This window comes from Manis pentadactyla, chromosome 2, assembly GCF_030020395.1.
Source record: "Manis pentadactyla isolate mManPen7 chromosome 2, mManPen7.hap1, whole genome shotgun sequence".
Lineage (NCBI taxonomy): Eukaryota > Metazoa > Chordata > Mammalia > Pholidota > Manidae > Manis > Manis pentadactyla.
In genome coordinates, this window is record NC_080020.1 from 164,141,044 (window position 1) to 164,164,053 (window position 23,010).

Sequence of the window (23,010 nt, forward strand, 5' to 3'; positions counted from 1 at the left end):
GATTTGGCAATAAAGTGATTCAAATGAGTTTTTTGGCTTCTCAGTGCATATAAAAGTTATGTTTACACTATCCTGTAGTTTGTTGAGTGTGCAATTGCATTATGTCTAAAAATGTACATAACTTAATTAAAAAAATACTTTATTGCTAAAAAATGATAAACATCCGAGCTTTCAGTGAGTCATAATGTTTTTGCTGGTGGAGGGTCCTGCCTCCATGTTGATGGCTGCTGACTGATCAGGGTGCAGTTGCTGAAGGTTGGGGTGGCTGGGGCAATTTCTTAAAATAAGACAACAGTTAAGTTTTGCTACATCAATTGATTCATCCTTTCAGGAATGATTTCTCTGTAGCAGGCAATGCTGTTTGACAGCATTTTACCCACAGAGAACTTCTTTCAAAATTGGAGTCCATCCTTTCAAACCCCGCTGCTGCTTTATCAACTACATTTATATAATATTCTAAATCCATTGTTATCTTTTTAACAATCTTCACAGTATCTTTACCAGGAGGATATTCCATCTCAAGAAACCACTTTCTTTGCTCATATATAAGAAGCTCTTCAAGTTTTGTAATGAGACTGCAGAAATTCAGTCATATCTTCAGGCTCCACTTCCAGTTCTAGTTCTCTATTTCCACTGCATTTGCAGTTACTTTCTCCACTGAAGTCTTAAAACCCTCAAAGTCACCCATGAGGGTTGGAATCAGCTCCTTCAAACTCCTGTTAGGATTGGTATTTTGACCTCTTCCCATGAATCATAAATGTTCTTAATGGCATCTACAAAAGTGAATCCTTTCCAGAAGGTTTTCAATTTACTTTGCCCACATCTACTAGAGGAGTCATTATCTATGGTGGCAATAGCCTTACAAAATATGTGAAGATTACATTAGTAATAAATTCTAAAAGTTGAAATTACTCCTTGATCCATGCCTGAAGAATGGATGTTATGTTAGCAGGCATGAAGACAACATGAATCTCATACCTCTCCATCAGAGCTCTTTGTAAACATGTGCACTGTCAATGAGCAGTAATATTTTGAAAGGAACCCTTTTCCTAAGCAGTAGGTCTCAACAGTGGGTTTAAAATATTCAACAAACCATGTTGTAAACAGATGTGCTGCCATCCAGGCTTTGTTGTTCCATTTATAGAGTGCAGGCAGAGTAGAGTTAGCACAATTCCTGAGGGCCCTAGGATTTGGTCAGTGAGCATTGGCTTCAACTTAAAGTCCCCAGCTGCTATCCTCTAACAAGAGAGCCTGTCCTTTGAAGCACTGAAGCCAGGAAATGACTTCTCTCTAGCAAAGAAAGTCCTAGATGGCATGGCATCTCGTTCCAGGAGAAGGCTGTTTTGTCTACACTGAAAATCTGTTGTTCAGTGTAGCCACCTTCACTAACGATCTCAGTTAACTTGCTGTAGCTTCTGCATCCGCATTTTCTGCTTCACCTTGTACTTTCTGTTATGGAGACGGCTTTTTACTTAAACCTCATGAACCAACCTCTGCTAGTTTCCAGCTTTTCTTCTGCAGCTCCTTCTCCTCTCTCAGTCCTCATAGAACTGAAGAGAGTTAGAGCCTTGCTCTGGATCAGGCTTTGTTTTAAGGGAATGTGGTGGCTGGTTTGATCTTCTATCCAGATTATGAATACTTTTTCTGTATTAGAAATGAGGCTGTTTTGCTTTCTTATCATTCATGTGTTTGATAAAATGGTAATTCTAACTTCCTTCAAGAACTTTCCCTTTGCCTTCACAACTTGGCTAACTGGCTTAGGAGGCTTAGCTTTTGGACTGTCCCTGCTTTTGACATGCCTTCCTCACCAAGCTCAGTCATTTCTAGCTTTTGATTGAAAGGGAGAGGAAGGGGACTCTTCCTTTCACTTGAGCGCTCAAGGACCATGGTAGGATTGTTAATTGGTGTAATTTCAGCATTGCATCTCAGGGACTAGGGAGGCCTAAGGGTAGGGAGGGAGACAGGGGAACATCCGGTCAGTGGAGCAGTCTGAACGCATGCTGCACTTATTGATTAGGTTTGCCATTTATCGTGGGCATGGTTCCTGGCACCCCAAAACAATTACAATAGTAACATCAAAGATCACTGGTCACAGAGTACCATAAAAATATAATAATAATGAAAAAGTTAAAAAAATTGTGAGAATTACCAAAATGTGACACAGAGACATGAAGTGAGCAAATGCCATGGGGAAAGATGGTGCCCACAGGCTTGCTTGACACAGGGTTGCCCCAAACCTTGAATATGTAAAATAGCATTTTCTGTTTTATATATTTGCTATAATTTATAGCAATTATCTGTGAAGTGCAATAAAACAAGGTGTGTCTGTCTATCTTAAATATCCAACTCTTTCCTTGCCATTCCTTTATGAACACTACCCATTGATGCTGTTTAGCCTAATAGCTTGTTTTCCTTCTAAAGTTTGTGGCCCTTTGAGCAATAATAGAGATAACCAGTTTTTACTACATTCCAGACACTATGATAAACCCTTTTATTACTCATTATTTATTAAATCCTTACTTCAACACTTTGATATAGGTATTGATATTCCCAATTTTTTGTAGTTAAGAAAACCACGGTCCTGGGAGGTTAATACATTGCCCAGTGTTACGTAGCTAGTAAATGGTAGCACTGAGGTTCAAACTCTGGCTGATCTGAGTCCATGCAGTTAATCATGTGAAAATATGCAAGGAACCCACGTTAGGCTTACAATTAAACTTGAAATCCTCTATTTCCTTCTAGGAATTTTCCAACTTCCCTTTTTGTCCCCAAAGCACCCAGAACAGGGTCATTAGGTGATAGAGTGAGCTAGTGCAGCAGATGCTATAAGAATAACTCCAGATAGGCTTGTCTCCCAAATTAACTCTTGTTTTTGACTCTAAAATAAAAAGGGGAATTCTCATCTTCAGGCTTCTGTTGCCATTCTCAGACTCATGCTTTTACTTTACCTTTTTTTCTGATGTTTTAAATTAAGCCTAGTACCCTTACATATTTTCCTAATTACCCAGTGAGATGTTTTAGCCAAATGTCAGGCCAATACCCTCAATCTGTGATGGTGTAAGATGAGGATTTAGGGAAAGTTTTTTCCCCAATACAAATACCTTTCTTCAAGCAATATCTTCCATGGCACCCCAGTATATAAAAGGCATGATTGGTGTGTGACTCAGGTTGGGCCTCTCCTTTGCTGACCCTTCCCTCCACTGGGTGGCTCTAAGGAAATGGGGGAACACCTGGTCTGGAAGGCCGGCCCTCTCAGAGCATAGTCTCCAGCCTCCCTATGGCTGGGCCACGGACTACGTATTCCCTGGACACTCAGCAAGACTTACTGCTCTCAGCACCACCTTTACCTCCCCTTTCAGAGCTGCCTGGCATCACCAATTCCTAAACCTTTTGGAGTTCTTTAGCCTTAATGAGTTTGCCTCTTACTTTCCCCAGGTGTCAGCATTCTTGGGTTTGCTAAAATCAGTTTCCACATATCTATTTGCTTCTCAGCTTTTATATGTATGTATGTATGTACACACTTCTGTATTCTATGTATGCAGTTGCTTGTCCCATTATTCCATCGGGTTATGCCTTTAAAAACCCACTCATGGTCCTTTCAGTAGAGTTTTGAGAGGGGCAGAGGGGCTTCTTTAAGTAGAAGCCATCCTTAATTCTTTCAGTCTTGCCTCTTTGCCAATTCCTTCTATTCTCTGCTTCTGCAACACCTTTTAGCATATGTGGGTGACTCATTGTTCTGTTCTATATATCAACTTCTAATTCATATTTTAATAATCTGTTTCCTACATTGCAGTGTTCTAAATCAGTTTCTTAATATTTCCTTTTCATTCCCTGAATTACCCTTTCCTACTGAGATTATTTTACTTCCATGATTCCAGTTCAATTTTCAGTATTTATAATTTGTTCTTTTAAAAGTCTTTATTGGTTCTTGGTTCATAATTGGTTGTTTTTGCGGCATAATTGGTTTTTCTTGGCATCTGGATATTAGTCATTCCTTTATCTCATTTAGGATTTAAATCGTACTATTTTAAAGTCTTCTTTTATAGAAGAATGCACTATTATTTAGAATCCTGCAAAAGAGAACTTCCCCTTCAATTTATTGGCTGTTTCTCCAGTTTTATTGAGAAATAAACATTGTATAAGTTTAAGGCGCACAATATGTTGGAATGATCACCATGACAGCATTAGCTAATGCCTCACTCACGTATTACCATTTCTTTTTGGTGGTGAGAACATTTCAGATCCACTCTCACAGCGACTTTAAAGTATATGTTGTGGTATTATTATGGTAACTATAATAACATGCTGTACATTAGATCCCTAGAACTTACTCATCTAATCACTGGAAATTTGTATCTTTTGACCTATGTCTCCCCATATCCCCAACTCTTAGCCCCTGAGAACCACCATTCTGATCTCTGTTTCTGTGAGTTTGGTGTTGTAGGTGCCACATATAAATGATACCATACAGTGTTTGTTTTTCTCTATTTCACTTAACATGGTGCCTTCAAGGTTCATCCATGTTGTCTCAAAATGCAGGATTTCCTTCTTTCCCAGGGATGAATAATATTTCATTGGATGTATATATCACCCATTCATTCATCAGTGGACATTTAAGGTGTCCCCATATCTTGGCTATTACGAACCATGTTGCAATGTGCACGGGAGTGTATGAATCTTTTTCAGATGGTATTTTCTTTGCCTTTGAATATATGTACCCAGAAGTGAGATTGTTGGATCATATGGTAGTTCTATTTTTAAATCTTTGAGGAAAGTCTACACTGGTTTCCACAGTGGCTGCATCAGTTTACACCCCCACCAATAGTGCACAAGGGTCCCCTTTTCTTCACATCCTCGTCAACCCTTGTTATCTCTTGACTTTTTGACATGGCTATCTTTTCTGACATTAGTGTTCCTTATGTTTTGAAATTTGAGTTTGTGAGCTGAGAGGCGGGGTGTTTGTGCATCTCATCTTGTTCTTACTGCATTCATCCTTACACTGCCCTCCACTCTTCTCAAAGGCGCACAGCTCAAAACTAGAGCGTACTGACACCGTAGAGCCCTCCTGCTTGAGGGACGTTGCAGGTCTGCTTCCTGAGGCCAAGGCAGCTGCCTCTGCCTCCTCCTGCCTCCCCTCTGGGCGGCAGGAGGCGATGCCAGCCCCAGGGCCAGCTTTGCTCCCGGAGCCTGGCTTTGGCGTCCCAGCATCCTAAGGAACCACTATCATTCCCAAGCCCAGTAGAGCTGGAGTTTCAGCTCTTCAGCTGTTTTCACATCGTGCTGTAACTTTTCTGTGTGTTTCCATCCCACCTCCTCAGTAGTGTAAGCCCTGCTCTATTTATATTTTTTTGTGAGTGAGGTTAAGACTTGTATATGGTTTTAGGGGCAGGGGAAGGTTCTGTATGAAAACGTAGTGCCATTTGCCCGCAAATCAGGCCCTTTAAATTCCGTGGTATACAGACATAAGTGAGACACACCTTCTTCTGGTGAATATTTATATCTTTCATAGCATATTTTCCATGAATTATTGAATTATTAGGGTCACAAAGCTTATGTCTCTTTACTCTGGATCCCTTCTCAAACCTTTCTGAAATAAAGTTTAAAGGAAGTAGGGAGATAAGGGGAAGGAAACTCTGTTCTGCTACAAATAAGTGTGGTCAGCAAATCAGTTAACATTGACCTCATTTCTAAACCAATGCTTATGCCCTTTGAAACCTTTAAAGGTATTTTAGTGTTTGGTTCTTGGACTTCAGTTGTCTTGAAGGCTTAGCTCAAAACTCTTTCCTCCTTCATGATGCCTTTTTGCACCTCGTGGACCCATTTCTTCCTGTGCTTGCCCCTATTGCTGCACACAGACACATTCAGAATTTGTACCTTTCAGTGTCTCATTTAATTTTGTCCTGTTTTGTTGGGTGGGGTGGGGGGAGGCCATATTGAGCTGTAATCATTCTGTGCATTTCAGTCTCGCTTACAAGGGCGGTCTGTGTCTCTTCCTGCTGTTGTGAGCACATTGTGATAGTTTATGTAACAAATAAATGCTTATTGAGTACGGATTTATTTTCTTGGAGATGTATGGTACTGGTTGCAGCCAGGATTGCTACCCTGGGTGTGCTGCTTTGGACACATCTCTCAAGTTTATACCTCCAAGACAGAACTCACCTTATAGTGTGATCTATTTCATGTGTCCAGTGCCCTAGGGTGTTAGTTTATCAGAGAATTATAGGATTGGAAGGGACATTAGGGACATACGGTCTAGTGTCTCTCAAATGTTTTCTTAGGGAGCATTACCTCCAGAAACCTTGATATACAATGCATAAAAGAGATGGTGGTAGAGCTGTTCTTATTACCTGGGATCTAGGGGAGAGACAAAGGTGTGCCTTTGCCTCCATGCCCTTACCATCCTCTCTGCCACCCCCGGATATGATGCAATGTGTAACTGGAGAGCCCAGGATTCACAAAGCATATTTGAAAACCCATGATCTACTACAGAGCCCTGATTTGTACAAATGAAACCCACGGAGGTAAAGTAGCTTGTGCAAAGTCTCATGGCTGGTAGCCATTCCGGATTCACTAGCTCGTCATCTGACTTCCCTCCTGCTGCCATTTCCACTTAACCATGGTCTCCTACCAGAGGTGGAAAAAATTGAAAATTTGAATTGGACTGTTGGCCAAATTTTTGCTCAGTGTTCGCTCCTTTTTATGCCATCCCTCCAGATGTCTCCTCCTGTGGTGAGCCCCGAATGGCAGAGCCTGCTCGGCCAGCTGTCAAGCCCATTGACTTCGCTCTTTGAGGAAGACCACCTCCTGGAGATACGTGGGAAGGCCTTGGCTTCACCCAGCCTTCCAAAGAGTCTTTCACCAAGTGCCTATTAAAGCCTAATCATTTAGCATAGACCAGTTCTTCCTTCCAGGTCCCATTAAGCTTCTGACTCACCTACAATACCCTAGTCCAGGAGATCTCCCTTTAGAGCACAACTGAGCAGAGGGTGAGTCCAGAGCGACTCAGGTACTAGGTGAGAAGGTGTGGGAAGGTGTTAGGGTATGTGATTTCCTAGGCTTAAAACCAAAGACTCTGTGAGCTTACCTATCAGTATTTTGAAGTTGAGTTTACCAATATTTCATCAGAAAATCAGAGATCCCAAATTCTAGACAGATTCAGGAATTTTTGAAATATATTTATAGAAACCTTATTAATTAGATTTCCTAAAAGAAGTTAGCAGTCTTCAGAATATAGAAGAAAACCATGATAGACAACAGCTATTAAGTGTTCACATATTATTCATCTAAATTAATGAACATATTTAGACTGCATTACAGTCTGAAAGGTACTTTTAAGGATAGCAACTCACTAAATTTTCACATCAAGAAGAAGGTGTTATTATAACTTTTGACAGATGAGTAAGCTGAGGCTGGGAGCTTGTCCACAGTCACATTATTCAAAGTGGTGAAACCAGGCCCTAAATCTAGAGGCTTTTGTCTCCAAATTTCCTATTCTTTTAAATGCAGAAGACTGGACAGTACAGACCATTGATTTGAGCCACTTCAGTAGTTTTTCTGTATGGTGATGCCTCATTAATCTCATATTACTGGGGAATGAGCTGTTCTACATAAGTGAGGATTGCACGTAATGGGAGCTTTAAGCAGCAAAGCCTAACATAAAACTTAAACCATTTTGAAGGGAATCTTTCTGGTTTGTGTTATGATATTTTGTTCTGTAGGTAACTTCCTGTGCCAGCCCCATTTCTCTATCCCCAATGTCACCCGCCACCCGCAGAGCTGATCCTGCCCAGGCTTGGGGCCAATGAGCCACGGGCCTGGGTGTGCATGGTAGTGTCTGCCTCTGAGAAAACTGGCTTCTGCGTTTGGGGCTCCAATTGCTTATTGAAATGTGGGTGGATGTAAGCGCCTGAGTACCTTCATGATCACTGAGCGTCACTACCCAGTCTCACACCATCACGTGCCTGGGCAGAAGGTACTGAGCTTCTGTGTGAGCACCTGCTGCTCAGTTATCCATTACAGACTGAGGAGCCTGAAGTGCCAGGCTGGATATTGTCCAGCAGAACTGGAGGCCTAGCCTGTACTCTCCATGGCCGTTTTCCCTAAAACATAGCCCTTCTTCAATATTCTTCATATTTTCAGCCTCTTAATTAAGGACTTCTGCCCTTACATGCTGTCAAGAGACACAGATCCCACCCCTTTGGACATGACCCTTGGACTTGGGTGATGGCTCAGATCACCTTGGGCTTCCTTAGCCCTCATGCTACGGCCATTCTACCTTGATCGTAGTATGCTCTGCACTTCAGGCGACAGCTTCAAGCATAATCACTGGCTTGGGTCATGCTGTATATGACAAGCTGATTTCATTTTTGAGGATACTTAACACTTTTACCCAAATCAAATGATTAGAAGGCTGTTAAAGGAAAAAAACAACAAAACAAAACAAACCCAGCAGTCCTCTCCTCCATTCTTCCTTAAACTCTAAAGAGTTGTGTGCTAGTTCTTGATTTACCAAATTTTATTGGCTTTCTGTATAAAATGACAACTTCACATCCTGTGTGATCTAAGATCCTTGCTTTCCCTCCTGTTTGCCAAATATAACGAGATCAAAATTTTTAGTTAAAGCAAGGTAAAATGTTTGCCTAATTATCTGTCTAGTGTTTTGAGGTTATATTCCTTTTCTTGTTCAAAATATGTTGCTCCCTGGAGTTAGTAATTCCCTCATTTCCCCTCACCTGCTTATTTGTTGTCTATGTTCCCATCACTAATTATTTGCAAACTTTCCAAGACCAATGACTATCATTTTCCATCCAGCCAGAAGCATCAGCTTTTCTTTGTTCTTGGAGATATTCCTTGGGGCATCCTGTATCTTCTTGCTCCAGTCTGGCTAAGCTATACCCTAGAGTGCTGTACACATGTGCATCTGGCCCTTCTCCGTGCTTCTTGCCAAGTGATATCTTTTATTTCCTACATCCCTCTTTCTGATCCTTAGCATATACCCTGGTTTCAGGAAAGCACATCCTTCAGTAGCTTCTTGAGGAAGCATGTAAGAAAAAAATTTTTTGAGAACAAAGTGTTAATATGCAATATTATGTCCTCACACTTAACTGATAACTTGACTGAATGTAGAATTCTGGGAGGCAAATATTAGAAATTTGAAGGTGTTGCTCCATTGACTTCTAGCTTTGACCATGTTGCTGAGACGTCAGGTGACATTTGTATTTCCAATCTTTTGACATAAACTAACTAGTTATTTATGACTTGTAGACTTTAGTATCTTCTCTTTATCCCCAATGCTTGAAATTTCACAGCAGTGAACTTGATGTGTGGATTTCGTTATTCATTATGTTAGCCATTCAAATGGATCTTTTAATTTGAACACTTACGTCTCTCAGTTATGAGAATACTTTGTAAATCAGTGTGTTGATAATTTTCTCTTTATTTTACTCTGTTTTGTTTTTCAGAACTCCCTTACACAGGGGTTAGGCATCCTGGACTGACTGAGACTCACATTTCCTCTTATCCCTTATTATCTTTTTTTTTCTGCTTTTTGACCTTACATTCCAAGCTTTCTATTGATCTTTTTTTCTGTTGAATCTTTTAGCTCAACTATCATTTCTTAAAATTTTCAAATTTTAAGAATTCTGATTTGTTTTCTGTCCCTTGAACAATACGGCGTTCTGTTCTTCTGCCATGGATGAGTAATTTCTCCTCTCTCTCTAAGGATGTCAGTTACAAATGTTCCCAGCTTCCTTCTCCCTTTGCTCTCTTGAGTTCCTCTGTGTTCCTTTTGTTAGTTTGTTTTGGTCTTGGTTTTTCTTATTGGAGGCTGACTCCCAGTGATATTTGTCTCACAGTTCTTCATGGAGACTTTCATCTATGCCTTTGTGTTAGATGTGTGCCTCTCCCTCCAATCTGCTGTGATCTTTTTCTGTTGTGATTCTCTGGGTCCTTTTCTCTGTGGAATAAACATCTAGTTTCCTGTCAAGGTGGGAGAAAGAACCTGAGAATGTAATCACTCTCTTAAAAGACTTTCAATGAATCCTCCTGTTTGCAGTCCAGCTCCTTAAGTGCCTCTAACTCCTGAGCCTGTCCAGGGACCTGAGGTCTGACCCAGCTGGCTGTTCATTGGCTCCCTTTCATAAACAGGCCCTTGCTGTTACACGTCATCAGCTCTGATCATTTATTTCATTTGATGCCCTCTAGCCTGCAGATGTTGACTGACATCTCTTGTCTTCTGTAGATCTTTTCTCTTTTTCTTTGTGGAGATCATATACCGACACACATCACTTTACTGTCATTTTAAGTAGGGTAGCGGGAGGGGGCAGAGATAAACACCTGTGTTCAACCGATCATGTATAACCAGAAGCAATCATTTGCCATTAATGAGAGCCTACTGAGCAGAGTTTAAAATTCCCTTGCTGTCTCGGCCACCCACATGGGTATCAGCTGCAGTGTGTGAAAGCCTCTATGAAGCCCTTGAAAGGTGTGTGGGGTCATTTGTACCTCTATTAAGTGTTCCCTGACACTGTCCTTAAAAACACTGTGTTTGCCAGGGCATAAATCTGCAAAAAAGTAAAAAGCTAACCTTTTCAAACAATATTGCTTCTCTCTCACTTACCAACTTTACATTTCCCTGTATGGCCCCAGAAGATGACTGGTTAGCCAGAGATGGATAAGATTCCTCAAGGGAGGAACAACCTAAGACAGGCACAGTCGCAGGGGGGCCATCAGGTGAGAAATTGGGGATCAACAGAGGTGAGTCTTAGAACCTCACCCCCCCTGTTTTGAGAGAAATCTTCTGCATCCATGGATGTTTTGTTGCCCTTGTCTAGCTTGGATTAATACTTAGTCTATAGGCACACACCTGATCATCTACATTTGCCCTCTTACAGCACTAAACTATGTTTTCTACCTTTATCTTGCATCTACCTACCACTTCAGCATTTTATTAAAAAAAAAATTATAATAATAATAAGGGAGAAATGTGGGATTCACATATAAATCAAGTATAAAAATCAAATGAATAATCATAATTGACCTGATTATTTATAGTACATGATGCATGATCAAAACCGAAAGTTTCTGTGATGACTGCCCTTGCACTGTTCACCATGTAAGAACTTATTCACTATGTAAGAACTTGTTCACCATGTAAAAACTTGTTCGTTATGCTTCAGAAGATTGGAGACTGTTGAGAATTAGGCTTGTGGTTGATTAATGATTGTTCATTGAGTCCCCTATACAGAATTTTATTGTTTGTTAACAACCATATGATCAATAAATATGAGAGATGCCCTCTCAAAAAAAAAAACAAAACAGAAACAAAAAAAAAACACTGTGTTTGCTTTGCGTCAGTATTGCTTTCATTCATTCATTCATTCATTCATCTATTTATTCATTCATTCACTCAACATTTATTGTGCATACAGTATGTGCCTGTGGATAAAATGACAGTTCCTGTGGCCAGGATTCTCACCTGGCCCTTGTTGACTAGCTCACTGCACACCTGTGGGCAATACATGGCTGTTGACTCTATATAAAGAGCTCCACCCAGTGCCCTGGGCGTGACATGGTGGCAGGGCTGCAAGGCTGCAGGAGAGCAGAGGCTGGAGTGGTGGCAGCGCTGAGGATAGAGGCCCAGAGGACAGCTGTGCAGACAGAGGGGCCCAGAGGCAGAGACCTGCTTGCTGCATGCAGACTCACTCTGAGTGAACGGGATTTTAGTGACTGACCTGCCACCTGGAAATAAAGTTGGGTATAGCCCTTTCACCCCAAGAATGTTTTGCTGTCAATTTTCTTTGGTCACATTGAATCCATAGCGAACTTGCCCGGGGCTGAGACCCATTGGCAAGATAGTGCCTAACACTGGGTATGTAACAGTGACCCAGGTTAAGTCCTGTCTACTTGAAGTTTTCTATTTTGGGGCTTTTACTTCTTACCATCTTCAGTGTTCTTGCCTGTTTCTTCGAATTTGCCCCTTCTGTTGTGTTGTGGGCCTACCAAACACAGCAGTCAAGTTACTAGGCCAGCATGCGGAAGAAGCATACAGTGATTCTGAGGACGGGCTGCCAGGTTTGGGGAGGCAGAAAATATGTGGACTTTGTAACATTAACTTATGCTTTTCATGGATCTTTTCTTCCTTCCTTCCTTCTCTCCTCCCTCTCTTTCTTTCTTTCTTTTTTGCCCTACTTTTGGTTCATGGTTAATTTTTGACAGTTACAATAGTCAACAAAGGGGTTTCTGTATATAGAAATTGTTTAGGATCAAAGAATTATAGAGCTGGAAGATATCTTTGAGGATACACAATAAGATCTCTTTGTTTTATAGTTGCAGTAGTTCATACCTGGAGATGTGAAAGGAATTGCCCAAGGTCACACACAGTTAGTGACTGTTTGATCCAGAGCTAGAACCCAGGTGTCTTGCCAATGGGTTTCAGCCCCAGACAAGTTCACTATGGATTCAATGTGACCAAAGAAATGGCAGTAGAACGTTCTTGGGGTGAAAGGGTTACATCCAACTTTATTCCCACGGTGGCAGGTCAGTCGCTAGAATCCTGTTCACTCAGAGCGAGTCTGCATGCAGCAAGCTGGTCTCTGCCTCTGGGCCTCTCTGCCCACACAGCCATCCTCAGTGCTGCCACCACTCCAGCCTCTCCTTTGCTCTCCTGCAGCCTTGCAGCCATGCCACCGTGATGCCCAGAGCACTGGGAAGAGCTCTTTATATAGTCAGTAATGATTCATTGCCCACATGTATGTAGTGAGCTAGCCAACCAGGGCCAGGTCAGAATCCTGGCCACAGGAACCTTCATTTTATCCATACCAGGTCCCTGGAGACTGTGCACTAAGAAATGCTCAGATTTATAATCTGAAGCATGCATGGAAAATTAGCTGCTAGTTCAGATAATGCGAAATGACCACAGAGATGAGGCCACCTCTTCTGAAGGAAGAAAGACGATCTCATTATAGTATCCAGCTTCAGCTGGAGCCAGCCCAAGGCTGGAAAAGGAAGAGTTTTAATATCTGCACCCCTCTTATGTGTAATGTAATTACATTTTCACTTCAGCTAAACTGCAAAAAGAGCTTGAATTTACACTGCACATGATTTTTACATGTTTTCTGCTGATCACTGCTTAACAAGGTAGTTCACAGGAGAGGTTTGTTAGCTTTAATAGTCCTTAAATTACTTATGGCAATTACCTGCATCACTTTCAACTCCGTGGAGGTTATTAAAATGCTCTCATGGCAACTGTAAAGAAATATAAAAATAGGTAAAGATAAAATTATGCCCTTTCCCGTAAGGCACTTGCTTGGAACATATTTGCATTGCTTTTATACAGGGGATGCATTTAGTTCAAGATAAATATCTTAACCACTGAGGCTTAACCTAAAAGCAGACATATCTCATTTAAAAAATTCTTTTCTCATCACACCAGGTTTATTCCAGTGCTGTCCTCACAGAGAAAACTGGAAAATATTTTAGCTGAGATTTAATAAGCAATTGCTGAGCCTTTAGCATATGTCAGCCACTATACTAGGTAATGTTACATATGCTATTTCACTTGAATTCAAAGAACCCCAATGAACTATCTATGTGATATTATAACTATTTTACTCGTAAAGAAATGCAGGTTCAAAGAAGTGACATGAAAATCATAAAATTTTCACATCACTAATAAGTATAAGAGATGGGTTTCTAATTCAACCTCAATAATATCATGATTTATCCTATATTACAACTACCATCTACTAATTAGATGGCCTTACCTGTAAATAGGGCTGTTTGCAAGATTCAGGGGAGGTTTTTTCCTTCCATCTGATCCCTGAAATCCCACCATTTCTTGTATTCCTGTGGGCCAAAGTTTCTTTATGGAATTCTCTGTAGGAATCAAAACTCAAACTTGGTAAAGCTTTACATACATCTCTAACTCTTAATGCCTTGCAACTCAAAGAGTGGTCCATGGGCCAGCAGCATTTAGCATCATCTGGAACATGTTAGAAATATAGACCCCCAGGCCTCACTCAAGACCTAGTGGGCCAGAATCCACATTTTCTTTTTATTAGGGTATCACTGATACACAATCTTATGAAAGTTTCACATGAGAAACATTGCGGTCACTACATTCACCCATTATTGAGTCCCCCCCACACACCCCCACAGTCACTGTTCATTGCCACAGAGTCACTACTTGTCCTCTGTGCTACACTGTCTTCCCTGTGACTCCCCCCCCACACCATGTGCACCCATCATAATACCCCTCAATCCCCTTCTCCCACTCTCCCCACCCACCCTCCCTCACCCTTCCCCTTTGGTAACTGCTAGTTCCTTCTTGGGGTCTGTGAGTCTGCTGCTGTTTTGTTTCTTCAGTTTTGCTTTGTTGTTATACTACACAAATGTGGGAAATCATTTGGCACATGTCTTTCTCCACCTGGCTTATTTCACTGAGCATAGTACCCTCTAGCTCCATCCATGTTGTTGCAAATGGTAGGATTTCTTTTCTTTTTATGGCTGAACAATATTCCATTGTGTATATGTACCACATCTTCTTTATCCATTCATCTACTGATGGACACTTTGTTTGCTTTGATATCTTGGCTATTGTAAAAGTGCTGCAATAAACATAGGGGTGCATATGTCTTTTTGAATCTGGGATTTTGTTTTCTTTGGGTAAATTCCTAGGAGTGGAATTCCTGGGTCAAAGGGTATTTCTATTTTTAGTTTTTTGAGGAACCTCCATATTGCTCTCCACAATGATTGAACTAATTTACATTCCCACTAACAATGTAGGAGGGTTCCCCTCTCTCTGCATACTCACCAGCATTTGCTGTTCCCTGTCTTTTGGATATTGGCCATTCTAACTGGTATAAGGTGTTATCTCATTGTGTTTTAATTTGCATTTCCCTCATAATTAGTGATGTGGAGCATATTTTCATGTGCCTATTGGCCATCTGAATTTTTTCTTTGGAGAATCATCTGTTCATATCCTCTGCCTATTTTTTAATCAGGTTATTTTGCTTTTTCGGTGTTGAGGCATGTGAGTTCTTTATATTTTTGGATGTTAACCCCTTGTTGGATATGTTGTTTATGAATATATTCTCCCGTACTGTAGGATACCTTTTTTTCTACTGATGTTGTCCTATGCTGTACAGAAGCTTTTTAGTTTGGTGTAGTCCCATTTGTTCATTTTTGCTTTTGTTACTCTTGCCCGAGGAGATGTGTTCAGAAAACAGTTGCTCATGTTTATATTCAAGAGACTTTTGCTTATGGTTTCTTCTAAGAGTTTTATGGTTTCATGACTTACATTCAGGTCTTTGATTCATTTTAAGTTTACTTTTGTGTATGGGGTTAGACAATAATCCAATATCATTCTCATACATGTACCTGTCCAGTTGTGCCAACACCAGTTGTTGAAGACGCTGTCATTTCCCCATTGTATATCCATGGCTGCTTTATCATATATTATTGACCATATATGGTTGGGTTTATATCTGGGGTCTCTATTCTGGTCCATTAATCTATGGGTCTGTTCTTGTACCAGTACCAAATTGTCTTGATTACTGTGGCTTTGTAGTAGAACTTGAAGTCAGGTAGTGTAATCCCCCAGCTTTATTCTTCCTTCTCAAGATTGCTTTGTCTATGTGGGGTCTTTTGTGGTTCCATGTGAATTTTAGAACAATTTGTTATAGTTCATTGAATAATGCTGTTGGTATTTTGATAGTGATTGCATTGAATCTGTAGATTAATTTTCACAATATTCTTCCTATTCATGAGCATGGGATGTATTGCCATTTATTGGTGTCTTCTTTAATTTCACTCATGAGTGTCTTGCAATTTTCAGGGTATAAATCTTTCACCTCCTTGGTTAGGTTTATTCCTAGGTATTTTATTCTTTCTGATGCAATTGTAAATGGAATTGTTTTCCTGATTTCTCTTTCTGCTAGTTCATGTTAGTATATAGGAATGCAACAGATTTCTCTGTATTAATTTTGTATCCTGCAACTTTGTTGAAATCAGTTATTAGTTCTAGTAGTTTTGGGGTGGATTCTTTACAGTTTCTTATGTACAATATCATGTCACCTGCAAAAAGTGACAGTTTAACTGCATCCTTTCCAATCTGGATGCCTTTTATTTCTTTGTGTTGTCTGCTTGCCTTGGCTAGGACTGCCAGTACTATGTTAAATAAAAGTGGGGAGAGTGGGCATCCTTGTCTTGTTTCTGATCTTTAAAGGAAAACCTTTCAGCTTTTCACTGTTAAGTGTGATGTTGGCTGTGGGTTTATCATATATGGCCTTTATTATGTTGAGGTACCTGCCCTCCATACCCATTTTGTTGAGAGTTTTTATCATGAATGGATTTTGAATTCTGTCGAACGCTTTTTCAGCATCTATGGAGATGATCATGTGGTTTTTTTCCTTCTTTTTGTTGATGTGGTGGATGATGTTGATGGATTTTTTAATTTTGTACCATCCTTGCATCCCTGCAATAAATCCCACTTGATCATGATAGATGATATTTTTGATGTATTTTGAATTCAGTTTGCAAATATTTTGTTGAGTATTTTTGCATCTATGTTCATCAGGGATATTGGTCTATAATTTTCTTTTTTTGTGGTATCTTTGCCTGGCTTTAGTATTAGAGTGATGCTGGCCTCATAGAATAAGTTAGGAAGTATTCTCTCCTCTTCTACTTTTTAGAAAACTTGGAAAACCTTCAGGAGGATGAGTTTTAGGTCTTAATTCAATGTTTGATAAAATTCTGTGGTGAAGCCATCTGGTACAAGGATTTTGTTCTTAGGTAGTTTTTTGATTACCTATTCAATTTTGTTGCTAGTAATTGTTCTGTTCAGATTTTCTGTTTCTTCCTGGGTCAGCCTTGGAAGGTTGTATTTTTCTAGAAAGTTGTCCATTTCTTCTAGGTTATCCAGTTTTTTAGCATACACTTTTTCATAGTATTCTCTAATAATTCTTTGTATTTCTGTGGTGTCCATAATGATTTTTCCTTTCTCATGTCTGATCCTGTTTATGTGTGTAGATTCTCTTTTTTCTTGATAAGTATGGCTAGGGATTTATCTATTTTGTTTATTTTTTCAAAGAACCAGCTCCTGGTTTTATTGATTCTATCTATTTTTTTATTCTTCTCATTTTTATTTATTTCTGCTCTCATCTTTATTATGTCCCTCCTTCTACTGACTTTGGGCCTCATTTGTTCTTTTTCCTAGTTTCATTGTGAGTTTAGACTGTTCATATGGGATTTTTCTTCTTTCTTGAGGTATGCCTATATTGCAATATACTTCCCTCTTAGCACGGCCTCTACTATGTCCCACAGATTTTGCGGTGTGATGTTGTTGTTTTCATTTGTCTCCATATATTGCTTGACCTCTCTTTTTACTTGGTTATTGATCCATTGATATTTAGGAGCAGGTTGTTAAGCCTCCATGTGTTTGTGGGCTTTTTTTTTCTTTGTGTAATTTATTTCTAGCTTCATACCTTTGTGGTATGAGAAGCTGGTTGGTATAGTTTCAATCTTTCTGAATTTACTGAAGTTCCTTTTGTGGCCTAGTATATGATTTATTCATGAAAATGTTCCATGTACACTTGAGAAGAGTGTGTATCCTGCTGCTTTTGGGTAGAGAGTTCTGTAGATGTCTGTTAGGTTCATCTGTTCTAATGTGTTGTTAAGTGCCTCTGTCTCCTTACTTATTTTCTGTCTGGTTGATCTGTCCTTTGGAGTGAGTGATATGTTGAAGTCTCCTAAAATGAATACATGCTTCTTTGTATTCTTGTTCTCTGATTTCTATTTCATTTACTGTCTCCTCTACCTCATCTAATGTGCTTTTAAATCCTCAATTATATGTTTTATTTCAGATACTGTATTTTTCAGTTTCTATATCTTTCTTGAAGTCCTCTCTGAGTTCTTGAATGTTTTTCTGTAGCCCCATGAGCATGTTTATGACTTTTATTTTGAAATCTTTATCAGGAAGATTGGTGATTTCAGTTTCACTTAGCCCTCTTTCTGATATTTGTGGGATTTTGGTTTGTACTAGGTTCTTTTACGATTTCATATTTGTATTGATTACTCTGGAATAATAACTTTGTGTAGGCAGCGTCCTCTAGTTTCAAGAACCTCTACTCTCTGAAGCTTCCCAGCTCTGGAGCGATGTTGGGGGTTGCAGGTAAGTGGTGCTAGTGCCTGTCATGAGGAAAGAGCTCTTTCCTGCTTCCTGTCTGCAGTACCTGCCTCCACTCCCAGGGCCCGTGGGCCATGTGCACAGGGAGGAACCTCTGCATTACACTCCTGTAGCTGCCATAGTCAAAGCTGCCCTCTGGCTGACCTGGTGTAATGGCAGGTGCAGCAGGTTTGCAAACCAGTGCTGGTTGGGAGGAAGGAGCAGCAGGCTGCCTATTGCAGTGGGGAGCCTGAGCATGCATCGTCAGCCAGGGGGGTGGAGTGCCTGATGCTCCTGAGAGTTCCCAATCTGTTGGGCTGAATGTGCTGAGATTTTGTCCACCTGTCCTTTCTCCTGAGCTGCAAGCTCTATGTAATCCTTGCCCATTTAGCAACCCTCTCGCTGTTGGGATGTCTTTCAAAGTACCTGCATTTCTTTTGTCCTGGAGTGACCGGTTGTTGGTACCTGTTCTCCACAAGTGGCTGGAATGTCAGTCTCTCAGAGTGTTCACCTTCTTTGCTTTCCAGCCCCACTTATCTCCAGAGCACTATGTAATGTGGGTTCATGCTCCTGGAGCAGATTTCCAGGGCTGGGTGTTCAGGAGTTCTAGGCTTCTATCCCCACCTTCCCATTTCTCTTCTTCCCACTGTTGAGCTGGGGTGGGGGGAGGGGTTGGGTCCCATCATATTATGGCTTTGCTACTTTACCCTTTCTGTGAGGTCTTCTCTTTTCTGCAGATGTAGGCATTCTGTCACACTCTTCTTTTTAGCTGTTCTTTCAGGATTCATTGCATTTACTATATTTTCATATTACATGTGGTTTTGGGAGGGGGTTTCTGTCTTACTTCTCACATCACCATCTTTAAGCCAATATCCAGAATCTACATTTTTAACAAGATTCTCAGGTGACATATATGCACATTAAAGTTTGAGAAGCACTGTTGTAATATGAGGGAGGTTGCCAGAGACTTCCATTTCCATATGAGTGTTGATCACTTGGAGGAGAGGGATGAGAAGACAGAGGACTCAGCAGAGGGGAGAATCCTGCTGCATGGAAGGACCTTGCATGTGCATCCCATCCACATGCCCATCTTGTCTGAAACCTGCTCCCCATCTAGTCAGTGCATAGGCATGCTACAACTATTTTCTTTCAATGCCTGTTGTGATTTTTCCTTAGAAACAGTCCATAGCATTTTCATTTCAAATGGTTGAATGTGTTTCTGCTTCCTGTGGAAGGAAGACCTTCCCATACTATGCCTTGGTAACCTTTATTTTTCTTCTTACCCTTTCCCTGAGCTCCAATCTCTATTTATGGCTTCTTTCTGAGTACCATAATCCAAGTGTCTCATAGCAGCTTCTACCTCAAAATACCTAACTCCAAATACATCCTCTTAGCTTCCTCTCCTTCAACATAGACATTTTTACCAGTAGTCAGTAGTGACATTGATTTATTAATTCAGTCAATCATTCTGCAGGAGCTATTACATGGCTGCTATGATCTGGTCACCATTAATAATCCTGTTCTTAAGGTCTGACACGCTAAAGGGAAAATGAACACATAAACACATAACCATAGTGCGGTGTGCTAAGTGTTAGTCTGCACTGTTCAGTTCACCATCTGAGTGGCTACTGAGCACTTGAACTGTAACCTGGTTTGAGATGCACTCTAAGTCTCTCTGCATTCTGAAGACAGATGGAAAAAAAAAAGAATGTAAAATACCTCAATATCTTAAAAATATTGATTACAAGTTGAACTGATACCATTTTGGATATATTAGGTTAACTAAAATATATTATTAAAATAGGTTCACTTGATTCTTTTCACTTTTTTTAGTGCAGTATCTAGACAATTTAAAATTACATGTCAGCTAGCATTATATTTTTATTGGGCAGTGCTCCATATGGGTTCTGGAGTGTAGTGGAAACACAGAGTGAGGGAAATCTTTAAAGGGCTGAAGGGGCAATTGTTTTCTGCACAAAGGAAAGAATTCTCTATGGTTTAAGTGACCAGGAAAGCAGGTGAGTTAAAATTAAAGGAAATTACTGGAACTATTGCTTTTCCATTGCTAGCAACCATATCACCAGAGGAAGGTGGAAAGCTTCATGGTGTGTCCAGCCAGAGAACCAGAGTTCTCTCTTCCTGCAGTTATGTTATTGAATAATGCCTTGCACGCCATTGTTCCACTGCAGGGATTTATGGTGAATTTCTCTGACTTCCCTGCAATCTCTTGACATGGAGCCCTGGCTTCTCCCTGCAGACTACGGTGTGAGGGTGAAGTAAAATTCATTTCTGATTCAGATGAAGGGCTCAAGACAATTCAAGGTTTGTGTATGGTGTTCTGTTGTCTCTGCTAAATGGTGGCTTCAAATCAATTATAATCAAATGGAAATGGGCAATAGTATTTGATTCCTGAGATTTTGGGCAGGAAGGGTGAGAGGCTGGGGTTTCTCCCTCATGTTTTTTCCCCTTAGATAATAGCTGGCTCTGGAGATCTCAGGTTTATCATGTGGTTGTGAGTTCTGAGATGTGGCATATTCACTGTAGATGGGGAATGCCTGCCCAACTATGTAACCATGAGGACTGTGGGGTCCCAGGTAGGAGGGGAGGAGAGAAGGGAGACGAGTTCTCTCCTCTGGGCAGCACTGTCCTCATGTTTGCCTGTGGGTCTTTCTGGGAAAGCACAGGGTTCTGCTGGGAGGTCCCAGAACTACAAAAGACAAAAGGTTGAGACAGGAGCCAGAGACCTAGGAAACATTCCAACTGATGGACTCTAGATTCATCTTTTAGCTTTAGTGAAAGTTATTTTAGGGGACAATATGTTGAGATTTTACCTGTAGACTTGAGAGCTGGCTCAGGGAAAAATGTGAAATTTATTCAGTAAATGTTTAACTAATTATTTCTCTATGCCAGATACTGCCTGGGGTGGGATGAAAGAAAGGAAACACCATATTCTATGGGATGGGCATTTGTGGCCCTGTTTTATCGATGAGAAAACTGAATTAAATGCCTTAAGATGGCCTTATGATCCAGGTCACTCACAGGGCTTTGTAGTTTTATCCTCCCAAAGTCATAGGACCTCTCTGCCCCTCTGCTTGTTTTCTTCACTTCCATTCTGTTGAGGCCCAGAGTGAAGATATTGTAGTCCTGAGAGGGCAGGGATGGGGAGAAGCAGCCGAGACAGGCTCTAAGCCACCCCTTCCTCTCAGTTTGTGTTTCGAGGGGCAAGAGATGGGGGTCAGGTCTTGAGTAAGCAAGCTTAGCAAATCCTGCAAGAGTCCTCCTCACACAGGGCACAGACGGCTGCTTTTTTAGGTGAAGGAAAGACAATTCTCTTAATTTTCATTCCTCTTTCTTCTTCAACTTGGTGTCTCTAAGGCTGACTACAAATATGTCTATGATGTAAAGTAAAATGTCCTGTAATTTTTCATATAGCTACTAGAGCCCCCAACCCCAGCCAACCAGAGTGCCTGGAGAGCTCACAGAAGTTCTGAGCTCTGGCTGCCAGATGTCTGAATCCAACCCTAAGAAGTCAGCTTTGAGTTTTCAGGAACCAAACTGTGATAGGATCAGACATATAGGTAGAATAATGTTTTTTTTTTAAAATTAAGGTTTCATTGATATGCAATTTTATGAGGGTTTCACATGAGCAACATTGTAGTTTCAACATTCACCCATATTATCAAGTCCCCCCCACCATCCCACTGCAGTCCCTGTCCAGCAGTATAGTAAGGTGCTATAGAGTCATTAATAAGTAGACAGGTGTATACCTGATAAATATTTCTCCAGTGTGTGAAGTATTTTTGTTGAAACCATCTGGCAAGCCTCTCTCTCCTCTACTCCTTCAGGTATGCCAGGGTTTAAGGTCTGAAGACCTGTTCTGGACTGAATATTTGTGTCCCTGACAAATGTCACAAGGGTGGAGCCCCATGCTGAGATCAGTGCCCTTATAAGAAGAGGTCATAGAGGTCATGCTCTAAGAGGGTTTCCACCAGAACCACATCTCAGACTTCCCAGTCTTCAGGACTGCGAGAAATAAATGTCTGTGATTCAAGCTGCCCACTCTATGGTATTTTACATTACCAGTCTGAGCTGATGAAGAAAAGGCCTAAATACCATGCCCAAGGGGAGCATGAGAAAAAGGAAGGGTTCAACCAGTCACTGCGTCAAAGAGAAAAGACAGCTGAGGAAGCCTTTAGAAATCCTCCATTCTTCCCTTTGTTGACAGATATGGAAACTGAGGCCAGGAGAGGGGATGGGGCCCAGCTGGGAAGCAGGAAACCTGAGGGCTGGTCCAGTCCTCTCAGGGAGAGAGTGGCAAGTGGCCGCCTTCAGAGAGGTTGCATTGGTTGGGAGGCAGAGAGCACAAAAATCCTTTGGCCACTCTCACCAGACACCTCAGTGCTTTCCCCAAGCTGGGCAGCTTTGGTGTGTCGGGGAGCTCACACAGTCCTGGGTTGAAAATGGGCATTCAGCTCCACGCTGTGCTATGGAGAGGTTTTGTCCCCTCAGATGAGGCTCTGAACTTCTCCCTGTCAGTGAATGAGGGGCCTGTTGGACTTGCTGGATTTTCCCCGTAAAGTGTGAGGAGATGTCAGGAGATCCTCTGGAGAACCCAAACCAATACCACGCATGAAAACAAAGCAGCTTTGAAACCCCCAGGTTCACAAAGGAAAGTTTCTTTGCTGCTAAGGCAAGTTAGAACAACACAGAAATAGCTAAAACTAGTTCGGGAGGTTTTTTTTTTTCTCTCTCTCTGTCTCTTCAGAAAGTTTTGGAATTGACAAGGGATTTCCCATAGTACATCTGGGCATATCTAGATCTATATGAGGAGGGAAAAAGTGTGAGGT